A 14,569-nucleotide genomic window follows, 5' to 3' on the forward strand; every position below is an offset into this window, starting at 1 on the left:
TTTAAAAGTCCACTTAAAAAAAAAATTAGCCACAGTCTCAAAGGATTTTCATGAAAACCTTAGAGACCATTGGAAGTCTCAGAGTGCTCAGCTTTTAAATTGTGCAAGGCTTGGAGCAAATGTCATCTGGATCAAGGTGAGGTTGGAAGGCAAGCGGAGAGCAGGGAGATCATCATGGCCAGATCTGCCAGGGTGCTGAGGCTTCCTGAAGGATCTCATAGTAGGCACAGGTTTTACCATTTTATTTTATTCCTTACGTGTCCTACAATAGGGGAGGGTATATTTACTGAAGTTTGATACACAGTAGAATATGGTAGCTGCCTTATTAACCTGTGGTTGATTAATAGAATTCTCAGCACCTTTAATAACTTCATTAAAGTACAGACAGTGTATGCTATTTTTCTTTTTTCCCAGTCTTACTGAGATATAATTGGTATCTAAGACTGTGTAAATTTAAGGTGTTCAGTGTACGAATTTTATATATGTATGCATTGCAAAATGATTGCCAGGATAAGCTTAGATAATGCATTCATCATGTCACATAGTTATAATTTTTTCCCCTGTGGTGAAAACTTTTAACATCCAATACAGTATTGTTAAATTTAGTCACCATGCTGTATATTACATCACCATGATTCATTCATCTTGTCACTGGAGATTTATACCCTTTGATTCAGTTCAGTTCAGTTCAGTCGCTCAGTTGTGTCCCACTCTCTGCAACCCCATGAATCGCAGCACGCCAGGCCTCCCTGTCCATCACCAACTCCCGGAGTTCACTCAGACTCATGTCCATCGAGTCAGTGATGCCATTCAGCCATCTCATTCTCTGTCGTCCCCTTCTCCTCCTGCCCCCAATCCCTCCCAGCATCACAGTCTTTTCCAATGAGTCAACTCTTCGCATGAGGTGGCCAAAGTACTGGAGTTTCAGCTTTAGCATCATTCCTTCCAAAGAAATCCCAGGGCTGATCTCCTTCAGAATGGACTGGTTGGATCTCCTTGCTGTCCAAGGGACTCTCAAGAGTCTTCTCCAACACCACAGTTCAAAAGCATCAATTCTTCAACGCTCAGCTTTTTTCACAGTCCAACTCTCACATCCATACCTGACCACAGGAAAAACCATAACCTTGACTAGACGAACCTTTGTTGGCAAAATAATGTCTCTGCTTTTGAATATGCTATCTAGGTTGGTCATAACTTTTCTTCCAAGGAGTAAGCGTCTTTTAATTTCATGGCTGCAGTCACCATTTGCAGTGATTTTTGGAGCCCAGAAAAATAAAGTCTGACACTGTTTCCACTGTTTCCCTATCTATTTCCCATGAAGTGATGGGACCAGACGCCATGATATTCGTTTTCTGAATGTTGAGCTTTATGCCAACTTTTTCACTCTCCACTTTCACCTTCATCAAGAGGCTTTTTAGTTCCTCTTCACTTTCTGCCATAAGGGTGGTATCATCTGCATATCTGAGGTTATTGATATTTCTCCTGGCAATCTTGATTCCAGCTTGTGCTTCTTCCAGTCCAGCATTTCTCATGATGTACTCTGCATATAAGTTAAATAAGCAGGGTGACAATATACAGCCTTGATGTACACCTTTTCCTATTTGGAACCAGTCTGTCATTCCATGTCCAGTTCTAACTGTTGCTTCCTGACCTGCATACAAATTTCTCAAGAGGCAGATCAGGTGGTCTGGTATGCCCATCTCTTTCAGAATTTTGCACAGTTTATTGTGATCCACACAGTCAAAGGCTTTGGCATAGTCAATAAATCAGAAATAGATGTTTTTTCTGGAACTCTCTTGCTTTTATCGATGATCCAGTGGATGTTGCAATTTGTTCTCTGGTTCCTCTGCCTTTTCTAAAACCAGATTGAACATCTGGAAGTTCACGGTTCACGTATTGCTGAAGCCTGTCTTGGAGAATTTTGAGCATTACTTTACTAGCGTGTGAGATGAGTGCAATTGTGTGGTAGTTTGAGCATTCTTTGGCATTGCCTTTCTTTGGGATTGGAATGAAAACTGACCTTTTCCAGTCCTGTGGCCACTGCTCAGTTTCTCAAATTTGCTGGCATACTGAGTGCAGCACTTTCACAGCATCATCTTTCGGGATTTGAAATAGCTCAACTGGAATTCCATCACCTCCACTAGCTTTGTTCATAGTGATGCTTTCTAAGGCCCACTTGACTTCACATTCCAGGATGTCTGGCTCTAGGTGAGTGATCACACCATAGTGATTATCTGGGTCGTGAAGATCTTTTTTGTACAGTTCTTCTGTGTGTTCTTGCCACCTCTTCTTAATATCTTCTGCTTCTGTTAGGTCCATACCATTTCTGTCCTTTATCGAGCCCATCTTTGCATGAAATGTTGATTACCTGCGCATAATTCCCTCCTCCACCCCCTCCCCTCTGTCTGCTACCAGTCTGCTCTTTGTTTCTGAGTTTGGGGTTTTTTTTGGATTCTGTGCATAAGTGATGTCATACAGTATTTGTCTTTCTCTGTCTGACTTATTTCATTAGCTTAATGCCCTTGAGTTTCTTTCATACTGCTTCAAATGGCAGGATTTTCTTTTTTATGTTTGAATCATTTTGTTCACCCATTCATCCACTTAGATTTTGACTATTGTAGATAATGCTGCACACATGGAGGTGTAGAGAGCCCCTCAAGATAATTTCATTTCCTTTGGGTATAGCTCAGAAGTGGATCATATAGTAGTTCTATTTTTAATTCTTTGAGAAACCTTCATACTGCTTTCTATAGTGGCTGCACCAGTTTATAGTCTGACCAACAGTGCACAAGGCTTCCCTTTTCTCCATATTCTGGCAGCAACATCTTGTCTTTTTGATGACAACCATTCTGATAGGTGGGAGGTAATCTCTCATTCTGGTTTTGATTTGCAGTTTCCTGATGATTAGTGATATTGAACATTTTTTCATGTACCTGTTGGCCATCTAAATATCTTCTTTAGAAAAATGTTTATTCGATTCCTTTGCCCATTTAAAACTCAAATTATTGTTTTTTATTAAGTTGCAGGAGTTATGTATGTGTATATGTTTGTATATGAATCAAACTTATCAGACATATGGTTTGCAAATAGCAGATATTTTCTTCCATTCCATATGTTATCTTTTCATTTTGTTGATCATTTCTTTTGCTGTGCAAAAGTTTTTAAATTTGACATTTAATTTTGACTATGTCAAAATTGTTTATTTTTGCTTATGTTGGTTGTACTTTTGGTGTCATATCCATGAGATCATTTCTAAGGCCAATGTTAAGGAGATTTTATTTTATGGGTTTTTTTTTTTCTAGGAGTTTAAAGTTTTAAATCTTACATTTAATCTATTTTGTGAATGGTGTTAGAGAGCAGTCCAGTTTTATTCTTTTGCATGTGATTATTCAATTTCCAGCACCATTTATTGGAGACATTGTCAAATTTAAAAGCTTTGTCATTGAATCTTTTTGGCATCCTTGTCAAACATTAGTTGACTGTATGCATGAGTTTATTTCTGGGCTCTCTATTCTGTTCCATTGATCTATCTGTCTATTTTTATACCAGTACCATACTGTTTTGATTACTATAGTTTTGTAATATATTTTGAAACCAGAAAGTGTGATGCCTCCAGCTTTGTTTTCTTTCTCAGCATTGCTTTGGCAATTTGGTGTGTGTGAGTGTGTGTGTGTGTGTGTATTTCATATGAATTTTAGGATTGATCTTTCCTATTTCTGTAAAAACAATGCTACTGAAATCTTTATAGTGATTGCATTGAATCTATGAATGGCTTTGGGTAATATGGACATTTTAACAGTTTTAATTCTTCCATTCTCTGAGCACAGGATATCTTGCTATTTATTTGTGTCTTTAATTTCTTTCATCAGTGACTTATAGTTTTCAGTGTAGAGTTCTCTCATTTCTTTGGTTAAGTTTATTTCTTAAGTTTATTTTTTGATGCTATAATAAATGTTTTCTTAAATTCTGTTTTGTGTAGTTCATTGGTAGTGTTTAGAAGTGCAAGTGATTTTTGTATATTGACTGTTTATCCTGCAACTTTACTGAGTTTATTAGTTCGAACAGTCTTTTAGTGGAATCTTTAGGATTTTCTATATAAGGATCACATTATCTACAAACAGAGACATGTATGCTTCTTTTAAATTTTGAGTTTGTATTTTATGAAGCAGCCTTAAGATGAATGGTTTCACTTGGTACAAATAAATAGAACATGATCCTTGTGCTTAAGAGGTTTATACTCCGGGAAGACAAAAGCTAAAGCACGTGAAACATTTTCATACATCTAGCTTAGTTTGTAAACTAAGTGCTAACTTGTATAACATTGGCTGATTAATTTTTCAACAAATAGGAGTATGTGCTAGGTATTTGTATATCAGGTTGGGGTTAAAGTCAAGAACAAAATTTTGTTTTCTACACTGTAGAATGTGTTGTTGTTGAGTTGCTAAGTTGTGTCCAACTCTTTGCGACTCCATGGAGTATAGCCCACTAGGCTCCTCTGTCTATGGGATTTCCCAGGCAAGAATACTGGAGAGGGTTGCCATTTCCTTTTCCAAGGAATTCTTTCTGACCCAGGGATCAAACCTGTGTCTCCTGCATTGGCAGGAGATTATTTACCACTGAGCCACCAGGGGAGCCCACACTATAGAATAATTATTATTAATATTATCCTAGAATAATAAAAATTACTCCACACTGTTGAAAAATTTGGTCAAGCGCAATTAGCAGATACTTTAGTGGAGGCAGTGTAGCCTAGTGATTAAGAATGGCTTATGTCTGTTTTGTTCACCCATTAATCTCTAGCAAGTGGGGCAGGAACTGTTTCATAGTAACCATTCATTAATAGCTGTGGATTGAATTAATGCTCATAGCAATAGTCCATGCTCTTTGGGAATTTACAAACTAGTGGTAAAAGCAGTTTTCCCCAGGAGATATATCCTGTAGGATTTTTCTTTTTTCTTTCTCTCTCTCATGAACACAAGCAGGTTTCTTTGATGACTGCTAGGTTGAAGCAAGTAACCTAACTCTGTTCTGCAGGATTTCTCATGTTCATTCCTCAAGAGGGTGCTGGCTGTTGCACACAGCATTTACTAAATTCATTTGAACATGAGTGTGTATGGTCCTGGCATCTTTGGCAGATGTGGCTTATACGCATGCTCAGTCACTCAGTGGTGTCCTACTCTTTGCGACCCTATAGACTGTAGCCTGCCAGGCTCCTCTGTCCATGGGATTTTCCAGGCAAGCATACTGGAGGGGATTGCCACTTCCTCCTGCAGGGGATATTCCCATCACAGGGTTCAGATGCATCTCTGCATCTCCTGCATTGTGGGTGGATTCTTTACTGCTGAGCCATCCAGGAAGCCCTTGGGAGAGATAGATTTGGCCATAAAAGTCCTAGGAGGTTTTAGAGAAGGAACAATGCCAGGAGTACAGGGAACTTAGCTCTTATACTGTCTGGTCTGTCTCCACACCCAAAACAGCACTTGAAGCTGCTTAATAAATTTTGAGGGAGGAAGAAGAGTATGCCACATCCAAAGATGGGAGTGTCTCAGTAAGGTAGTTTTGCCTTAGACATCTATCCTGATATCTGTCCATGAATAGATGAATACAATAAAGGATTCAAAGTGAGGGAAGTGGGTCTTGATTCAGGCATGGAGAATGGGACTCTCAGTACCAGGTCACAAAGGTTGGTATCACAGAGAGTGTTTTGGGGAGGTGCTGGAAGTTGGTCTGACTTAGAGTTTTCATTTTTTAACTTTAGTTTTTGAAATATTTATTTGTTGGCTGCTCCAGGTCTTAGTTGTAGCATGTGAGATACAGTTCCCTGACCAAGGATCAAACCCTGGCCTTCTGCATAGGGAGCACCAGTCCTAGCCACTGGACCACCAGGGAAGTCCCTAGAGTTTTAAGATTTTGTACTGAGAAACAGTGAGGAGAATTCTGGATGGTAGAAGACTTCAGAGGTGTGCAGAAGAGTTGAGGGTATCTCAAAGAGGGAACTCTTGCACATTTTTTAGCAGAAGAGAGAAAACTTGAAAGTAGCACTGAAAGATTTGACATCTGTGTGCAAGATGGGTTGCAGTTATGTGAGCTGGTGTAAGCCAGTTCAGAGGCACTTGCAAATCCAAGAGTGAGAAATGAGAGAATCTTAGCACGAACAATAGAGGTTTAGGGAGAGACTTGAAAGAAGAATCAGTAAACATGCTGAGTGTGAGGAGTCAAAGCTGAACTCCAGGATTAATTCAAGGCAAGTTCAAAGACATGTACAATGTCCTGTGATCTTATTGATGCAGTCTGGGATGAAACTGGATATCACACATCCTTTCTGTATCTGGGAAATTTTCTCCTATCCTAGGTTTCTAACCCAAATCAATGAGAACTTGAAACATTAATAGTTGGTGGAGTTTAAGTCCAAGTTCAAGAACCATGGGAGGCAGGATTATGTGGTGGTTAAGACCAGGGGCTTTGATGCCCCAGAGAAATGTATCCAAGTCCTGGCTTGGCCTTGGATAAATTTCTTAAACTGCATAAGCCTCAATAAATTTTTCTACCAAATGGAGACAGTACTAGCATCTCCTTTAAAGTACTGTCAGGAGTCAGTGAGATAATGCATATACAGTTCTTAGCAAAGTACTGTACACATCATAAATACTCAATACAAATTGCTGGTTAGTGTCCTTGCTGAACTGGCAGAAGAATCACTTTCATGTTTGTATGCATGTGTCTACTTGCTGTTTTTCCAACTTAAAGAACAGCAGTCTGTCTGTCAGCCCAGCTGATAGGTTGGCACATGGTTGGCCAGAAAGCCACAGCCAGAGACCAGGCAGTTAGGGGAACAGTGCTTTCTGGGGGAGTGCCATGCCATTCTCTGCACAAGTTGGACCTAAGCCTAGAGTTGAACATACTGAGGCTGGCAGAGGATGCAGAGGTATAAGCGAGGAAGAGAAGACTTGGGGTTGTTTGTGGCCATGAAGCTTTTGTGCAGGGCTCCAACTTTGCTGTCCGCTCCAGGTAGGTCCCTGGTAATGTCATCTATTACAAGCATGATCCCACCGGAAAGGGCTTGATTTCAGTTCCCAAGTGGGTTCTCTGAGTGTCTTTCCAGCCCACAGATTGTTTGCTTGTGTATTGTTTTTAAGGAACTCTGCATTTCTCCAAGGCCAGTTTAGTGGTGCTCATAAAGAGATGGCAACTCCAGAGTGTCTTCATTGTACAGCTGGTGTTTTCACCCTGTGAGGACATAGTTCTGTTTTTCCTGTCTATGAAGCTTGGTTTCTAAATCACCCCATCTGTGTATGAAGATGCAGCATTAAGATTCAAGCAAGTCTTTTTGCTCTTGTTCCTGTCCAATCAAAATGGAAAAGAAGTTGTCAGATCAGGACTACAGTCAACCTTTTTCCATTTCCTCTACTGGTTTACTATAATTGTATAGAGTTTAATACCAACATAAAAAAATACTCTAATTTGGAGGAAGCTTCCCTGGTGGCTCAGAGGGCAAAGAGTTTGTCTGTAGCGTGGGAGACCCAGGTTCGATCCCTGGGTCAGGAAGATCCCCTGGAGAAGGAAATGGCAGCCCACTCTAGTATTCTTGCCTGGAAAACCCCTAGGTGGAGAAGCCTGGCAGGCTGCAGTCCATGGGGTCGCAAAGAGTCGGACACGACTGAGCAGCTTCACAACAGTGCATCACAATGCATTTTTGTGTTGCCTTAAATTGGTTCAATGACTTCCTTGGTATCATTGATAACTCTAGGGCAGATATCCTCACACTTGGCTGCATAATTTAGAATCTCTTGGCTTTCAAAAATTCAGATGCTCACCGCTCAGCCCAAATGAATTAAATCAAAATCTCATGTGGGGATGGGGGTGGGGGCAGGTGGGTGGGACTTGGAATCAGTATTTTTCAAAAGTCCTCAGGTCCTTCCAATGTGTAGCCAAGTACCAGTGCTCTAGAACAGTGTCTCTCAACCAGGAACAATTTTGTGCCCCACTTCCCCCTCCCAAGGATCATTAGCAATGTCTGGATACACTTTTGATTGCCACAACTGGGGGAGGGGTCTGCTTCCTGGTATCTACTGGGTACAAACCAGAGACGCAGCTAAACAACCTGCAATTCACAGACAGCTCTACCATAACAAAAATCATCATGCAGAAAATGTCAATTGTACTGAGGTTGGGAAACAGCACTCGAGAATAATCAGGCTTAAGAAATGAGATACGTCAGAGCAGTGGGTAAGGCCATTGTGATGAAAGCCTAGCATGAAGAAGCTTACATTTTTGGCCTCCCAGCAAGATGAGGGGAAGGGAGTGGCTTAGCAAATGCCTCTACTGTACCTGCTGTCACAGGGGTCTGATGGTGTGTTCCTGGCCTGTTCTTGGAGCTGGAGCATCTCCTGGATCTGATTTTTGGACAGGCTGTCTTCTTGTGGTTCTCTAAGTTTATTGCATTTGAATGGCTTGGAAGAAAACTGAAGTTAGGAAAATTAAACCTGTGTAAATTAGCCCAAATAAATAATTTTTAAGTAAGCTTTTGAATTGGTTGTTTTTTATATATAAAGTTTTCTAAAATCAGAGAGTGAATCATTTGAAAGTGATTATACACGGGCTATAAGAAATATGATTTTATGTGCTGTAGAGCTTTATTTTCTCTTCTTTCCTTTTGATTGGATATGAGGAAGGTAGGAAAGGCACTTTTAATTTTAGTGCAGTTACAGTTTGCTCTAATTCTGAGACACTCAGAAATACTTTTCTAGCAGTTTCTTTCATCTATATTTATTATATTGTATAATTAATTTAATGAACTTTATCTCCCTCTGCACATACCCAGTTTTCCAGAGCGTAACACACATAAAAGATATTTGCCATAAACAAGTTGAATTTTCCTGGGTACAATTGTCAAATTTAATTCAAGTGGTGAAATTCAATATTAAATATAATATACTGAATATACTCAAAACTGTGTTTCTAAAAACCTATGAAAATGATAGTTAAAGCTCTTGAAGTAGCTCTGAATTCATTGATCCTTATGCAAGTGGTTGACTACAAATTTTTAAAAAATTTTTGTCTCTTTACAGAGATTTCAAGAGATTTTAAGTAGTACCTTTAGTGTTCTACATCAGCCTTCTGTACTAAAGTTAAATTCATGTTTATGAATCTGGGGTTATGTCTATAATAGTTTTTCAGTTTTTCTCTTCTTTGGGGTTGAGGGGCCCTTTTACTCCACGTAATGCAATCTATTCATTTACTAAACATTTCAGGGCCTACTATACATTAATAACTAAAATAACTTTAAAATTGTTTCAGTCTAGTTTATTGCAATTTGAGGCATTATGCCAATACTCTTGTGTGCTGGGTCTGCTGGGTCCCTTTTATACCTAGTGGTTGGAATGTTTTAAATTAAGACTAGAAGAATAACAACTCATGTAATATTTGGCATGAATACTCCAAATGTCTTTGTTGAAATCCCATATCCTGTTTCTTCATTGAGTTTCAGCAATAACTCCATAATCCAAGGGATACTTTAATTTTAATCTAAACCTTTTTTTTTTTGTAGCTATGGTTTTAAATTAATTTATAATAGTATTTTTTAAAAAGTACTCTTTGGATAGCTAAACATTTATGTTTTTCTTCTGACTTTGGAGTTTTATTGAATGAAGTCTGTAAAAATTAATCCAAATTTATAGTATAGAACTTACTAAAAACTGGACTGCCATGAGAATCATAACAAGGCGCTTAATGATGGTTGTATTTAATAGTAAATGGACCGTATTCTGCTGAGAGTCAGAGTGTGCATATGTGGTGGATGTGTGTGTTGAGGGGAGGTTGTGTCCTGGGATTGGGGGACAGGATGCGTCGGAGAATTAAATTAGTGCTTAAGGATTGACTGGATCAAGCCAGACCTAGAAGGAGAACACTGAGAGCCATTCTGGTTTCTTGGAAACCAGGGCTATTGTGCATAATTTGTATATCCATGGGTGTAACTTTTACTGCAGTATGTTTGCCTACAACTTCATCATATTAAAGGACAACTGGGTTGATTGGTAGCCCTGTCTAGATATTTCCTAAAATGGGGACCTGTTTGTTAATACATGTAAAAAGAATTGATTTGGTTTGGGAGTATGGGAATAAGAGAGTGGAGCAAGAATTAGTCCTTTCCCAATGTTTGAAAGACATAGAAGAGGAATTAGACATGTTCTTTGTGTCCTGAACATATGGAACCAGAACCAGTGGATTGACACACAGGAAAATAGCTTCTGGCTCAGTTCAGGGAGTGTCCAAAAATATCATGAACCGTGGAGTTGTGAGGTGTAAGATGGTTAAGTGTAGAGGTATAGAAAGTCCCTTTCAATGGAGGTTGTGAGGAAGACCACAAATGGGAAGGGAAACAGGGGATTTCAGCTGTGGATTAGTAGTGGACTTTGGATAGGATGATTTTAAGTCCCATTGCTGTCTAGCTATTCTGTGATTTTTAGGACATATTACCTCCCCTGAGGAATGAAAAATGAAGACAGTTGGCATTTGAAGGGGAATTTCAGATTCAGGGTCCTATTATTAATGGCTTTTTCTCTCTACCTCGTGCAAGTCCTCCTGCAACTAACCCCCTCTTGTACAACATCCTTTTTTTCTCCATGTGGGAACAATCCTCATCAGTATCAGAATATGCCTTTTTGTCACTCATCTTAAAAAGCAGATAAAAGCCAATGATGCAGAGAAGAATGCACTTGTGCCAAAAATGTTAGCACATTGAGACTCAGAAAAACAAATGAAGCAAAACTTCCTTAATCTGAAGTAACCTTCTAACTCTCACCCTACTTCTCTGCTCTGGGTTCCAGTGGAACTTTCCCATGGAAGTATCTCCGCATGTGATCTCCCCTTCTTACTGCCCTCTTCACCGTTCCCCTCTTCCAAAACTGCTTCTGTTAAGGTCAGCAGAGACCTCTATCTTTTTTGGCAGAGAGTAGATCACACCACATGGATTATGGGGTCTTAGTTCCCCCAACCAGGGATGTATCCCACGTCCCCTGCATTGGAAATGCAAAGTCTTAACCACTGGACTACCAGGGAAGTTCCAGAAACCTCTGTTTTAATGAACCCTGTGGCCACTTCTCCATCCCCTCCACCCTCAGGCTCAGCAGATTCAGCATCCTTCATCCCTCCCTCTTCCTAGAACACTTTCTGGACTTGGCTTCCAGGGCATCACAACCACCTTTTATCCTACCTCCTTAACTCCTCCTTCCAAGGACCTTTGCTGTCCTCACACTCTCTGGGCAGTGCTTCTTTACCTGACCTGGGTAGAAAAGTGAAGGAGGGGCCAGGTCTCACACAAGTCTGATTAACTTAGAATCTCTGGGGAAGACTCACGGGCATCATTTTTTTTAAATTAATTTTATTGAAATATAGTTGATTTTACAATATTGTATTCATTTCAGCACAGTGATTCAGTTTGGATTCTGAACCACTGAATGTTTGGAAGAGAAACGAACAGGACTGGCTGTTGGACTAGCTGTGGAACGATGAGGGGTCAAGATGCCACCTAAGCTTTTAGCCTGAAAGCTCAGTATACAAATATGCTGACAGAGAAGGACAAAGCCAGGGGAGGAGAAGGTTTGGGTTAGAAGAATGGCTGTGGAATCAAGCCATTTTTCGGATTCTTTTCCATTATACGTTATTATAAGATATTGAATATAGTTCCCTGTGCTATTCAATAGGTCCTCGTTAGTTATCTCTTATATCTGTTGTTGTGCAGTTGCTCAGCCACGTCTAATACTTTGTCACCCCATGAACTGCAGCACCCCAGGCTTCCCTGTCCTTCACCATCTCCTAGAGCTTGCTCAAATTCTTGTCCATTGAATCAGTGATGGCATCCAACCATCTCATCCTCTGTCATCCCCTTCTCCTCATGCCCTCAATCTTTCCCAGCATCAGGGTCTTTTCCAGTGAGTTGGCTCTTCGCATCACATGCCCAGAATATCGGAGCTTCAACTTCAGCATCAGTCCTTCCAATGAATATTGAAGGTTGATTTTCTTTACAATTGACTGGTTTGATCTCCTTGCTGTCCAAAGGACTCTTAAAGAGTTCGCCAGCACCACAGTTCGAAGGCATCAATTCTTTGGCGTTTAGCCTTATTTAGTGTCCAGCTCTCTTATCCGTACTTCACTACTGGAAAAATCATATCTTTAACTCTATGGACCTTTGCTGGCAAAGTAATGTCTCTACTTTTTAATACGCTGTCTTGGTTTATCATAGCTTTTCTTCCAAGGAGCAATGTCTTTTAATTTCATGGCTGCAGTCACCATCCACAGTGATTTTGGAGCCCAAGAAAGTAAAGTCTGTCACTGTTTCCATTGTTTCCTCATCTATTTGCCATGAAGTGATGGGACTGGATGCCATGATCTTTGTTTTTTGAATGTTGAGTTTTAAGCCAGCTTTTCCCCTCTTCTCTTTCACCTTCATTAAGAGGCTCTTTAATTCCTCGTCACTTTCTGCCATAAGGATAGTGTCATCTGCATATCTGAGGTTATTGATATTTCTCCCAGCAATCTTGATTCCAGCTTGTGCTTCTTCCAGCCCGTCATTTTGCATAATGTACTCTGCATCTATGTTAAATAAGCAGGGTGACAATATTCAGCCTTGACGTACTCCTTTCCCAATTTGGAACCAGTCTGTTGTTCCTTGTCCGGTTCTAACTGTTGCTTCTTGACTTGCATGCAGGTTTTGCAGGAGGCAGGTAAGGTGGTCTGGTATTCCCATCTCTTGAAGAATTTCCCACAGTTTGTTGTGATCTACAGTCAAAGGCTTTAACATAGTCAATGAAGCAGAAATAGATGTTTTTCTGGAACTTTCTTGCTTTTTTGATGATCCAGCAGATGTTGGCATTTGATCTCTGGTTCCTCTGCCATTTCTAAACATCTGGAAGTTCTGGGTTTACATACTGTTGAAGTGTATCTTGAAGGATTTTGAGCATTACTTTGCTAGCATGTGAAATAAGTGCAATTGTGTGGTAGTTTGAATAGTCTTTGGCATTGCCCTTCTTTGGGATTTTGGAATGAAAAGTATATAGTAGTGGGTATATTTTAATTCCAAACTCCTGATTTATCCCTGCCCCTCCTTTCCCCTTTGATAACCATAAGTTTGTTCTCATAAGTCTGTGAGTCTATTCCTGTTTTATAAGTTCATTTGTATCATTTTTAAAGTTCCACATATAAGTGATATCATATGAAATTTGTCTTTTCTATGTCTGACTTCACTTAGTATGATAAACTCTAAGTCCATCCACATTGATTTAAATGGTATTATTTCATTCTTTTTTATGGCTAAGTAATATTCCATTGTATATGTGTGCCACATTGTCTTTATAGGAATAGACATCTTGATTCCATGGCCATTCTTCTAACCCAAACCTTCTCCTCCCCTGGCTTTGTCCTTCTCTGTCAGCATATTTGTATACTGAGCTTTCAGGCTAAAAGCTTAGGTGGCATCTTGACCCCTCATCATTCCACAGCTAGTGCAACAGCCAGTCCTGTTCATTTCTCTTCCAAACATGCATATCTCACTTCTTTCTCCTTGCCCTGCCACCACTGTTTCTCATCTTGATGGCCTCAGTGGCCTCCAATGCCTCCTGTGCTCTTGCCACACCCCTCGCCCCCATCTACTTCTCAGGTCATCTGAGTATTCTCAGAAAACCCAGTAGACTGTGTCACTGCCTTGCTCTAAACCCTCTTGTCTTCCCATCACAATCAGTGAAGTCCACCCTCCTTGCCCTGAGCTGTGGGGCTCCCTGATGTGGCCCCTGGCCCAACTGTCCCATGTCATCTCTTACCACCCCCACTCCTCCTCTCCCGTTGGCCCACATTCCCTTGCTGCTTCCTCAGACTTTCCAAACTTGATCCTGCTTCAGAGCCCTTGCACCCACCCTTCCCTCTGCCTGGAAGGCCCTCCCCTTAGCCTGTTCCTTATCTCTCTCCCCAACTCTTCTCATTTTCCTGCTCAGGCACCACCCCATCCAAAATGCTCCTCTCTCCCAGTCATTCTTCCCCTTGATTCTGGTTTGTTTTTCCCTTCCACAGGGAAGGAAAAACTTTTATGTCTGCTTGAAATCCTGTTTTTCTGCCTAGGGTTTTGTCACCGCTCTATGCCCAGCACTGTAGGCTGTGCCTGTACATAGTAGATGACCAGTAAATACTTTGGACAGAACAACAGAATGCCACCTGTGTAACTTCATGTTTTGTGACTTCTGTGGCCTTTGGCCCCTTTTCCAGCCCCTGATCAGATCACACTGGCTTATGTCCAGGATCTCCTGCCCTGTTTATCTCAGAACCTTCTTTCTTCTGCCTCCTCCTGTTTAGCCCCTGCCTGCTCACAGCCAACTCCAGAAATATCAAGGGTGGGGAAGAAGTGGATCAGCATCTGGGATTTCGATGGTGGGTGCACAGCCACCGTTCACTTCCTTCTTGACTGCTCAGTGCAAATCCCTACTGCTCTTGTTTTCTTCTTCTTTTTTTTAATTGGAGGATAATTGCTTCACAGTGTTGTGGTGGTCTCTGCCATACATCAACACGAATCATTCATGTTATA

At 40.6% G+C, this 14,569-nt stretch overlaps 1 protein-coding gene across 3 annotated transcripts in view; it reads left to right on the forward strand.

The window, feature by feature from the left end:
• Window positions 1-14,569, forward strand: part of TNFAIP8 (TNF alpha induced protein 8) — a 143,258-nt gene that overhangs the window by 47,496 nt on the left and 81,193 nt on the right. The window lies entirely within an intron of this gene.

Source organism: Bubalus bubalis, chromosome 9 (assembly GCF_019923935.1).
Source record: "Bubalus bubalis isolate 160015118507 breed Murrah chromosome 9, NDDB_SH_1, whole genome shotgun sequence".
Taxonomy (NCBI): domain Eukaryota; kingdom Metazoa; phylum Chordata; class Mammalia; order Artiodactyla; family Bovidae; genus Bubalus; species Bubalus bubalis.